This window comes from Lynx canadensis, chromosome D3 (assembly GCF_007474595.2).
Source record: "Lynx canadensis isolate LIC74 chromosome D3, mLynCan4.pri.v2, whole genome shotgun sequence".
NCBI lineage: Eukaryota > Metazoa > Chordata > Mammalia > Carnivora > Felidae > Lynx > Lynx canadensis.
Genome location: NC_044314.2, coordinates 61,566,119 through 61,578,646, shown reverse-complemented (window position 1 = coordinate 61,578,646; position 12,528 = coordinate 61,566,119).

The following is a 12,528-nucleotide window of genomic DNA, read 5'->3' as shown; positions in this document are numbered from 1 at the left end:
AAGGAGGTTCACTGAAAATAAAGAGCACTACTTCATCATGATGAAAGGACCAGTACATCAGGAAGACATAACAAATATAAATATATATACGGAGCTTCAAAATGCATGAAGTTATAGCTGACAAAACATAGAGAAGTAAAAAATCCACAATCTTAGGTGAACATGCTTGTCTCATTAACAGAAAAAACTGAAAGGTCCTAATGACATCCCAAGCCACATTTATCTAATTGATATTTATAGAACACTATATCCAACAATTGCAAAATGCTCCTCCCGGGTTCAAGTGAAATGATCACCAAGATAGACCAGAACTAGACCAAAAACCCTATCACCAAATTATAAAACACTAGAAGTCTTCTAGAGCGTGCTTTCTGACCACAACGGAATTATGTCAGAAGGGCAATAAGGTATCTAAAAATCCCCTAATATTTGAAATCAAACAACCAACTTTTGAGTGAGCCATAGTTCTTAGACAAGTTCAATAAGGGTAATAAATTCCTAGCAAGGGGTAGAGAAAATACAAATTATCAATACCAGGTAAAAAAGGAGGAAAAATGCTACAGGAACTAGATATGTCAAAATGATAAATAGGAATATTATGGACAAATTTATATCAACACATTTGGCAATTTAGGTGGAATAGACAAATTCTTTGAAAAATGCAGTTTAACAAAATTAATACAAGAAGAAACAAAATATGAATAGTGGTGTATCTAGCAAATAAATGGAAGTTGTTACTGAACATGTCCCCACAAAGAAAACTCCCGAGTACTGATCACTGGTGAATTCTACAAAACATTTAAGGAAGGTAATAATACCAGTATTAAATAAACTCTCTCACAATAAAGAGGAAGAAAAACATTTAAAACTCTGTGACTTGTTTGAAGCTAACACAACCTTGATACAAAAACTTGACAGATGTAGGAGATTTTATATAAGACCAGGAGATTTTAGGCCAATATTGCTCATCAGTATAAATGCAAAAAAGCTTTCAAAATGTTACCCAGCAATGTAGAAAAATAATATGTCACCATTGAGTGGGACTTATCCCCATGATGAAACGTTGATTGAACATATTCTCTGGATTTCCAAGTGACATAATTGTTTACATAGAAATTACTAAGGAATAATCTTAAAAGCATTCTAGAACTAAAATGTGAGTTTATCCAGGTCTATGGATATGAGATCAGTATACAAAAATAAATTATATTACTATATACGAACAACAACAGCAACAACAACAACAACAACAACAACAACAACAACAACAACAATTGGAACATGAAAATTTAAAATTCCATCTATAGTTGAACCCCAAACTACAAAATAGGAATAAATTTGATAAAAGATGTAAAAAACTTCTACACGGAGAGCTATAAAAACGTTGCTGAGAGGAATTAAAGACCTAAATAAATGGAGAGGCACAACATGAAAGACTCAGTATTGTTATTTTCCCCAAACTGGTCTATAGGTTCAATGCAGTATCAGTTATAATCAAGAAGCCATTTTTATAGGTGTTGATAAGCTGATTATAAAATTGATATGGAGATGCAAATGACCAAGATTGTCCATAAGAATCTTGGTAAAGAAGACCGAAGCTGGAGGACTTTCATTACCTTTCTTCAAAACTCACTGTAAGAAGACAGTAATCAAGATAGTGTGGCACACAAGGACAGGCAAATATATCAGTGAAATAGAATGCTGAGAGCAGAAATAGACCCACATTCACATGGTCTATTGGGTTTCACAAAGGTGCCAAAGTAATTTAATGGGAAAAAGTTTTTTCAACACATAGTGATAGAACAAGTGGATGTCCACATTAGAACAAAATGGGCCCTGTTCCCTACTTCCCACCACATACACAAAAGAAATGGGGATAAAATGTAAACTTACGTATAAAATCTACAGCTTTTTAAAAAGAAAACATAAATGGATATCTTTGTGACATGCAGGTAGACAGATTTCTTGTGTGGGACAAAGAAAAATAAACCATAAAAGAAAAATTGGACTTCAAAAAATTAAAAACTGCTCACCAAAACATGCTATTAAGTGAGTAAATGAAGTATTTGCAATAGTTACATTGACAATGAACTCCCACAAACTAACAAACATAAGATTCCTAAAAAATGTAGACATTTTTAAGTGTAGACACTCTATGAAGGAGAATGTTTGGCCAATAACCAAATGAAAAAGTGATCAACATCTTTAGTCGACCACAAAATGATAATTTAGCCTATATCAACTGAAATGGCTAAAATTAAAAAGATACTCAACACCAAGTGTTGGTGAAGATGTGGAGAAACCAGAACACTAATGTTTTTCTAGTGGGAAACTACAATGGTCCAATCACTTTAGAAAAAGTTTTGAAGTTTTATTTTATAAACTTAATAATTTACTATTCTTTTAAGCCAGTAATTCCACTCCTAGGTATTCGTCCAAAAGAGATTTAAGATTGTGTCCACAGAAAGACTTGATACAAATACCCATCGTCAGGATGGTTACTAAAAAAATTGTGGGATATTCATAAAATGGAGTATTACTCTTCACTAGAAAGAAACAAACTACTAGGGGTGTCTGGATGGCTCAGTTGGTTAAGTTACTGACTCTTGATTTCGGCTCAGGTCATGATCTCTCAGTTTGTAAGATCAAGCCCCATGTTGGGCTCTGTGATGACAGCTCAGACCCTGCTTGGGCTTCTCTCCCTCTCTCTCTCTCCTCTCTTCCCCTTGCCCACTTGTGCTCTCTCTCTCTCTCTCTCTCACTCTCTATCTCTATCAAAAGAAATAAACATTAAAAAAAAAAGAAACTACTAATGAATTTTACAACTTCGATGAACCTCACGGACATTTTGCTGAGTGAAAAAAGCCAACACAAAAGACCACATACTCTGTTTAGTTTAAGTTCTAGAAAAGAGCTAATTCAAGTTGAAAAAAATTATAATAATGGTTGCCTCTGTTGGACAGTGTTGAATGAATTTTCAGGGGGATGAAGAAGGTTCAATACGATAGGGATGTGGGGTTATACATCTTTCAAAATTGTACAACTAAGATGTGAGAGTGCATCGTATGTAAATTTTACTTAAAAAAAAAATCAGGCGCCTGAGTGGGTCATTGGTTGAGCGTCCAACTCTTTAATTTTGGCTCAGGTCATGATCGCAGGGTAGGGGGATTGAGCCCCATGTTGGGCTCCAGGCTCTGTGCTGGGCATGGAACGTGCTTAAGATTCCCTTCTCTGCCCCACTCCAAACCTCCCCCTCTCCACACCTCCTTTCACCCTCAAGTGCTCATGTGTTTTCTCTCCAAAACAACAACAACAAACACACAACCCACCTCCCACCCCTCCACAAAACCCCTAAAGTCTAGTGGAGTGTTGGGAAGTGGGTAGAGATACAGATAATATAGGAATAGCAGAATGTTTATAACTGTTGAAGTTGGGTAATGAATACATTTGGGTTCATTATACTATTCTCTTTATTTTGTGTATGTTTGAAATTTCCATAATAGAATGCTTAAAAATCATGAGCAGATACAGATTAAATATATTATGCAACATTATGACAATGAAAAATGTTGACAAATTTTAAGACACACAAAATATTATACATGAAAAAAAAGAAACTTCTACAGCAACACCTTGTGAAAAGAAACAACTCAGTGCATAGAAAGTCACTGAAAAATTACATTCTAAAGTGTAAGCAATGTTCTCTTAATAGTTGAATTACAGGTAATTTTTTGTTATTTGTGCTCTTTTTTATCTCTCTCCCCCCTACCCCCCCTCAGTGAGCATGTATAGTTTCATCATTCTATTGATATCTTTCTTGCAATTCATGTAGGTAGTTGACATCTAGTTCAATCCAAAGTTGGTCTGGGCATTTGGTTATTTTGTATCTTTATTGATGCAGAAAACGGCCCTGAGGTGAACCTAAGACCCAGGAGGTATGCACAGTAAAACCTTGGATTGCGAGTAACTTGTTTTATGAGTGTTCTGCAAGATAAGCAAACATTTCTAATAAATTTTAACTTGATAAAGGAGTGATGTCTTGCAATGCAAAGTACTATGTACCACTGAACATCACATGGTCACTCTTTCTCTGTCTCCCTCACACTTCTCTTTCTCTCTCCCTCTCTCTCTTTGGGATTGTGGGTGATCATCTCCCATGCTCAGATGCTCAGTCTCAGGCAACGGTGTTTGGCAGAAATCAGTGATTTTTCAGAACGTTGGAAGGTGCCCACAACTGCCACCAGTGTATTTTCTGTCACTTCGACGCACCTATGGACAGTCCTTTGCTTTTCTATGCAAGAGTAAGCTTAAAAATGCTTTGCTTCATTCTAAGTCAGGCTGCCTGCAGTTATAGACCCTTTCCTCAGCTGCCTTTTTGCCAGTTACATTAAATACAGTGTATGACAAGAGTTTATTAATACTGTATTGTAGTCAACATCCATTAGTGATGGTGAAAATAGTCCTACACAACAACCCTCCTCTCTCTGGTCTCCTGTACCAGCCATGAAGGTTTTCAAAGGTAACTGCAGATTAATTTATTTGTCTTTATACTTCGTATTTTCTTTATTATTTTATACTATTTTTACAGTATTGTGATCATTTTTACCTGAATATTTTTGGGTTGTGGAACAAATCATCTGAGTTTCCATTATTTCTTACGGGGAAATTTGCTTTGATACACAAGTGCTTTGGATTATAAGCATGTTTCCGGAACGAGTCATGCTCGCAAAGCAAGGTTTTACTGTATTTGCTTCTCCTAACCAGATTCCAGGTTACTGAGAGATTTAGAGTTCAGGGACATTGCAGGTTCATTTCCTGACCACCACAGAGCAAATATGGCAAAAATTTGAGTTAAATAAATGTTTTGGTTTCCCAGTGCATCTAAGATTATGTTTACACTCTAATGTAGTCTATTCAGTGTGCACAGGCATTATGTAAAAAAAAATTATGCACATACCTTAATTTAAAAATACTTTACTTCTGAAAAATGCTAACCATTGGGGCGCCAGTTGGTTGAGCATCCGACTCTTGGTTTTAGCTCAGGTCATGATCTCATGGTTGGTGAGTTCATGCCTCACATCAGGCTCTGTGCTGATAGCGGGGAGCCTGCTTGGGATTCACTCTTTTTCCCTCTCTCTCTGCCCCTCCCCCATTCTCACTGTCTTTTCTCTCAAAATAAATAAATTTAAAAAACTTTAAAAAATGCTAACCATCATCTGACCTTTCATCAAGTGGCCATCACTGGTCGCAGATCACCATAACAAATACGATAATGAAAAAGTTTGAAATATTGAGAGAATTACCAAGATATGACCTAGAGGCATGAAGCCAGCAAATGCTGTTAGAAAAATGGTGCTGACAGACTTACTGGACACAAGGTTGCCACAGACCTTCAATTTGTAAAAAACACAGTATCGGCGAAGCACAATAAAGTGAAGTACAGTAAGACAGGTAGGCCTGTAGTGGATTAATATACCCGTGGAGTGTGCACAGTGGTTTGCTGGAATTCCAGGAGAAAATAAAAAGACATCTCTAGGGGTGCCTGGGTGGCTCAGATTGTTAAGCTTTTGATTTGGGCTCAGGTCATGATCTCATGGTCTGTGGATTTGAGCCCTGCGTCAGGCTCTGGGCTGACAGCTCAGAGCCTGGAGACTGCTTCCGATTCTATGTCTCCCTCTCTCTGCCCCTTCACCTCTCATCCTCTCTCTCTCTCAAAAATAAATAAACATAAAAAAATAAAAAAAGACATCTCTAAAAATTTGTATTAATTTTTTTTTTTTTTGCATTTCTTTATTTTTGAGAGACTGAGTGAGACAGAGCGCGAGTGGAGGAGGGGCAGAGAGAGAAGGAGACATGGAATCTGAAGCAGGTTCCAGGCTCTGAGCAAAGAGTTCACCACAAAGCCCAACGCGGGGCTCGAACCCACAAACCGTGAGATCATGACCTGAGCCGAAGTCACACGCTCAACTGAGCCACCCAGGTGGCCCCCAAATTTGTATTTTATATCTCAATTTTTTAAATATCAGTTTTGTGTGTGTGTTTTATAATGATCATGATATATTAGTATGACTGGTAGCATGCACATGTCAAAGGTTTGAATTGAAATATTTTTTCACTGACTGGGGGAACAAAACCACTGGGACATACTGATTTAGAGGATATTTGGCCGGCTATGCCATTTGGGCATCTCTTTGCTGGTCACTCTGGGAGGCCCAGGGAAGTGGGTGGGGTCTTCCTGGGCTGTTGGGAGTGGGCCTCTGGTGGGGAGTTGAAATGGCATGGGGTTCTGATTGCTGGTCCCTGAACAGAGACTAGTCTGCTGCTCACAGCCACAGCCAAACTGATGTCATGAGGACTGTCCCCAACCTGATGGAGGTAGAACAGAAATCAGGAGAGCTTCTACCCTAAGCTCACCTAAATCCACATGTTCAATAGCTGTTTTTTTTTTTATTTGTTTCAAATTTTTGTTTAAATTCTAGTTAGTTAACATATAGTGTAATATTGGTTTCAGGAGTAGAATTTAGTGATTCATTACTTACATACAACACCCAGTGCTCATCACAACAAGTGCCCTGCTTAATACCCATCACCCATTTAGCTCATCCTCTGACCACCTCCCCTCCAGCAGCCATCAGTTTGTTCTTTATCATTAAGAGTCTCTTATGGTTTGTCTTCCTCTTTTTTCCATTCCCCTACATTCATGTGTTTTCTTTCTTTCTTTTTTTTTGTTCTTCTGTTTTATTTTATTTTTTTAAATATGAAATTTATTGTCAAATTGGTTTCCATACAACACCCAGTGCTCATCCCAAAAGGTGCCCTCCTCAATACCCATCACCCACCCTCCCCCCCCACCCACCCTCCATCAACCCTCAGTTTGTTCTCAGTTTTTAAGAGTCTCTTATGCTTTGGCTCTCTCCTACTCTAACCTTTTTTTTTTTTTTCCTTCCCCTCCCCCATGGGTTTCTGTTAAGTTTCTCAGGATCCACCTAAGAGTGAAAACATATGGTATCTGTCTTTCTCTGCCTGACTTATTTCACTTAGCATCACACTCTTCAGTTCCATCCACATTGCTACAAAGGCCATATTTCATTCTTTCTCATTGCCACGTAGTACTCCATTGTGTATATAAACCACAATTTCTTTATCCATTCATCAGTTGATGGACATTTAGGCTCTTTCCATAATTTGGCTATTGTTGAGAGTGCTGCTATAAACATTGGGGTACAACGGCCCCTATGCATCAGTACTCCTGTATCCCTTGGGTAAATTCCTAGCAGTGCTACTGCTGGGTCATAGGGTAGATCTATTTTTAATTTTTTGAGGAACCTCCACACTGTTTTCCAGAGCGGCTGCACCAGTTTGCATTCCCACCAACAGTGCAAGAGGGTTCCCGTTTCTCCACATCCTCTCCAGCATCTATAGTCTCCTGATTTGTTCATTTTGGTCACTCTGACTGGCGTGAGGTGATATCTGAGTGTGGTTTTGGTTTGTATTTCCCTGATGAAGAGTGACATTGAGCATTTTTTCATGTGGCTGTTGGCCATTCGGATGTCTTCTTTAGAGAAGTGTTTATTCATGTTTTCTGCCCATTTCTTCACTGGATTATTTGTTTTTTGGGTGTGGAGTTTGGTGAGTTCTTTATAGATTTTGGATACTAGCCCTTTGCCTGATATGTCATTTGCAAATATCTTTTCCCACTCCTTTGGTTGCCTTTGAGTTTTGTTGATTGTTTCCTTTGCTGTGCAGAAGCTTTTTATCTTCATGAGGTCCCAATAGTTCATTTTTGCTTTTAATTCCCTTGCCTTTGGGGATGTGTCAAGTAAGAAATTGCTACGGCTGAGGTCAGAGGGGTTTTTTTCTGTTTTCTCCTCTAGGGTTTTGATGGTTTCCTGTCTCACATTCAGGTCCTTTATCCATTTTGAGTTTATTTTTGTGAACGGTGTGAGAAAGTGGTCTAGTTTCATCTTTCTGCATGTTGCTGTCCAGTTCTCCCAGCACCATTTGTTAAAGAGACTGTCTTTTTTCCATTGGATATTCTTTCCTGGTTTGTCAAAGATGAGTTGGCCATACTTTTGTGGGTCTAGTTCTGGGGTTTCTATTCTATTCCATTGGTCTAGGTGTCTGTTTTTGTGCCAATACCATGCTGTCTTGATGATGACAGCTTTGTAGTAGAGGCTAAAGTCTGGGATTATGATGCCTCCTGCTTTGGTCTCCTTCTACAATATTACTTTGGCTATTCGGGGCCTTTTGTGGTTCCATATGAATTTTAGGATTGCTTGTTCTAGCTTCAAGAAGAATGCTGGTGCAATTTTGATTGGGATTGCATTGAATGTGTAGAGAGCTTTGGGTAGTGTTGACATTTTAACAATATTTATTCTTCCAACCCATGAGCACGGGATGTTTTCCCATTTCTTTATATCTTCTTCAATTTCCTTCATAAGCTTTCTATCGTTGTCAGCATACAGATCTTTTACATCTTTGGTTAGGTTTATTCCTAGGTATTTTATGCTTCTTGGTGCAATTGCGAATGGGATCAGTTTCTTTATTTGTCTTTCTGTTGCTTCCTTATTAGTGTATAAGAATGCAACTGATTTCTGTACATTGATTTTGTATCCTGCGACTTTGCTGTATTCATGTATCAGTTCTAGCAGACTTTCGGTAGAGTCTGTCGGATTTTCCATGTATAATATCATGTCATCTGCAAAAAGTGAAAGCTTGACTTCATCTTTGCCAATTTTGATGCCTTTGATTTCGTTTTGTTTTCTAATTGCTGATGCTAGAACTTCCAACACGATGTTAAACAACATTGGTGACAGTGGACATCCCTGTCGTGTTCCTGATCTCAGGGAGAAAGCTCTCAGTGTTCCCTCATTGAGGATGATGTTAGCTGTGGGCTTTTCATAAATGGCTTTTATGATGTTTAAGTATGTTCCTTCTATCCCGACTTTCTCGAGGGTTTTTATTAAGAAAGGATGCTGAATTTTGTCAAATGCTTTTTCTGCATAGATTGACAGGATCATATGGTTCTTATCTTTTCTCTTATTAATGTGATGTATCATGTTGATTGATTTGCGAATGTTGAACCAGCCCTGCATCCCAGGAATGAATCCCACTTGATCATGGTGAATAATTCTTTTTATATGCTGTTGAATTCGATTTGCTAGTATCTTATTGAGAATTTTTGCATCCATATTCATTCATCCAGGATATTGGCCTGGAGTTCTCTTTTTTTACTGGGTCTCTGTCTGGTTTAGGAATCAAAGTACTACTGGCTTCATAGAATGAGTCTGGAAGTTTTCCTTCCCTTTCTGTTTTTTGGAATAGCTTGAGAAAGATAGGTATTATCTCTGCTTTCAATGTCTGGTAGAACTCCCCTGGGAAGCCATCTGGTCCTGGACTCTTATTTGTTGGGAGATTTTTGATAACTGATGCAATTTCTTCACTAGTTATGGGTCTGTTCAAGCTTTCTATTTTCTCCTGATGGATTTTTGGAAGTGTGTGGGTGTTGAAGAATTTGTCCATTTCTTCCAGGTTGTCCAGTTTGTTGGCATATAGTTTTTCATAGTATTCCCTGATAATTGCTTGTATTTCTGAGGGATTGGTTGTAATAATTCCATTTTCATTCATGATTTTGTCTATTTGGGTCATCTCCCTTTTCTTTTTTTCTTTTTTTTTAATTTTTTTTTAACGTTTATTTATTTTTGAGACAGAGAGAGACAGAGCATGAATGCGGGAGGGTCAGAGAGAGGGAGACACAGAATCTGAAACAGGCTCCAGGCTCTGAGCTGTCAGCACAGAGCCTGACGCGGGGCTTGAACTCACGGACCTCGAGATCATGACCTGAGCCAAAGTCGGCCGCTTAACCGACAGAGCCACCCAGGCTCCCCTCCCTTTTCTTTTTGAGAAGCCTGGCTAGAGGTTGATCAATTTTGTTTACTTTTTCAAAAAACCAACTCTTGGTTTCATTGATCTGCTCTGCAGTGTTTTTAGATTCTATATTGTTTGTTTCTGCTCTCATCTTTATTATTTCTCTTCTTCTGCTGGGTTTGGGGTGTCTTTGCTGTTCTGCTTCTGTTTCCTTTAGGTGTGCTGTTAGATTTTGTATTTGGGATTTTTCTTGTTTCTTGAGGTAGGCCTGGATTGCAATGTATTTTCCTCTCAGGACTGACTTCGCTGCATCCCAAAGCGTTTGGATTATTGTATTTTCATTTTCGTTTGTTTCCATATATTTTTTAATTTCTTCTCTAATTGCCTGGTTGACCCATTCATTCTTTAGTAGGGTGTTCTTTAACCTCCATGCTTTTGGAGGTTGTCCAGACTTTTTCCTGTGGTTGATTTCAAGCTGCATAGCATTGTAGTCCGAATGTATGCATGGTATGATCTCAATTCTTGTATACTTATGAAGGGCTGTTTTGTGACCCAGTATGTGATCTATCTTGGAGAATGTTCCATATGCACTCAAGAAGAAAGTATATTCTGTTGCTTTGGGATGCAGAGTTCTAAATATATCTGTCAAGTCCATCTGGTCCAATGTATCATTCAGGGTCCTTGTTTCTTTATTGACCGTGTGTCTAGATGATCTCTCCATTGTTGTAAAGGCAGTATTAAAGTCCCCTGCAATTACCACATTCTTATCAATAAGGTTGCTTATGTTTGTGATTGTTTTATATATTTGGGGGCTCTCGTATTCAGTGCATAGACATTTATAATTGTTAGCTCTTCCTGATGGATAGACCCTGTAATTATTATATAATGCCCTTCTTCATCTCTTGTTACAGCCTTCCATTTAAAGTCTAGTTTGTCTGATAGAAGTATGGCTACTCCAGCTCTCTTTTGACTTCCAGTAGCATGATAAGTAGTTCTCCATCCCCTCACTTTCAATCTGAAGGTGTCCTCAGGTCTAAAATGAGTCTTGTAGACAGAAAATAGATGGGTCTTGTTTTTTTATCCATTCTGATACCCTATGTCTTTTGGTTGGAGCATTTAGTCCATTTACATTCAGTGTTATTATAGAAAGATATGGGTTTAGAGTCACTGTGATGTCTGTAGGTTTCATGCTTGAAGTGATGTGTCTGGTACTTTGTCTCTCAGGATCCCCCTTAGGATCTCTTGTAGGGCTGGTTTAGTGGTGACCAAATCCTTCAGTTTTTGTTTGTTTGGGAAGACCTTTATCTCTCCTTCTATTCTAAATGACAGACTTGCTGGACAAAGGATTCTCGGCTGCATAGTTTTTCCGTTTATCACATTGAAGATCTCCTGCCATTCCTTTCTGGCCTGCCAAGTTTCGTAGAGAGATCCGTCATGAGTCTTATCGGTCTCCCTTTATATGTTAGAGCACGTTTATCCCTAGGTGCTTTTAGAATTTTCTCTTTATCCTTGTATTTTGCCAGTTTGACTATGATATGTTGTGCAGAAGATCGATTCAAGTTCTGTCTGAAGGGAGTTCTCTGGGCCTCTTGGATTTCAGTGCCTTTTTCCTTCCCCAGATCAGGGAAGTTCTCAGCTATGATTTCTTCAAGTACACCTTCAGCACCTTTCCCTCTCTCTTCCTCCTCTGGAATCCCAATTATGTGTATATTATTACCTTTTATCACATCACTTAGTTCTCTAATTTTCCCCTCATACTCCTGGATTTTTTTAATTCTCTTTTTCTCAGCTTCCTCTTTTTCTATAATTTTATCTTCTATTTCACCTATTCTCTCCTCTGCCTCTTCAATCCGAGCTGTGGTCGCTTCCATTTTATTTTGCAGCTCATTGATAGCATTTTTAAAACTCCTTCTGTTTCTTAGTCCCCTGATCTCTGTAGCAGTAGATTCTCTGCTGTTCTCTACGCTTTTTTCAAGCCCAGCGATTAATTTTATGACTAATATTCTAAATTCTTGTTCCGTTGTATTGCTTAAATCGTTTTTGATCAATTCATTAGCTGTCACTACTTCGTGGATTTTCTTTTGAGGAGAATTCTTATGTTTTGTCATGTTGGATAGTCCCTGGAGTGGCGTGGAACTGCAGGGCACTTCCCTTGTGCTGTCTGGAGTCACTTGCATTGGTGGGCGGGGCCACAGTCAGACTTGATGTCTGCCCCCAGCCCACCGCTGGGGCCACAGTTAGACTGGTGTGTACCTTATCTTCCCCTCTCGAAGGGGCTGGACTCACTGTGGAGTGGTGTGGCCCCTGTCTGGGCTACTTGCATACTGCCAGGCTTGTGGTGCGGCTTTATGGGATCTGGCATATGAGCCGGGGTGGATCCACAAGGTGGACAGGGGCGGGAGGGGCAGACTCAGCCTGCTTTGCTTTCAGTGGTCGGCTTCAGGAGGGGCCCTGTGGCACCGGGAGGGAGGCAGACCCTTGGAGGGATGGATCCATAGACGCACACTGTTGGGTGTTTGTGCGGTGCAAGCCAAGTTCGGTGCCGGGAACTGGTTCCCTTTGGCATTTTGGCTGGGGGATGGGCGAGGGAGATGGTGCTTCCTAGCCCCTTTGTTCTTCTCCGAGCTGAGCTCTGTCCTCCTGGGCTCAACAACTCTCCCT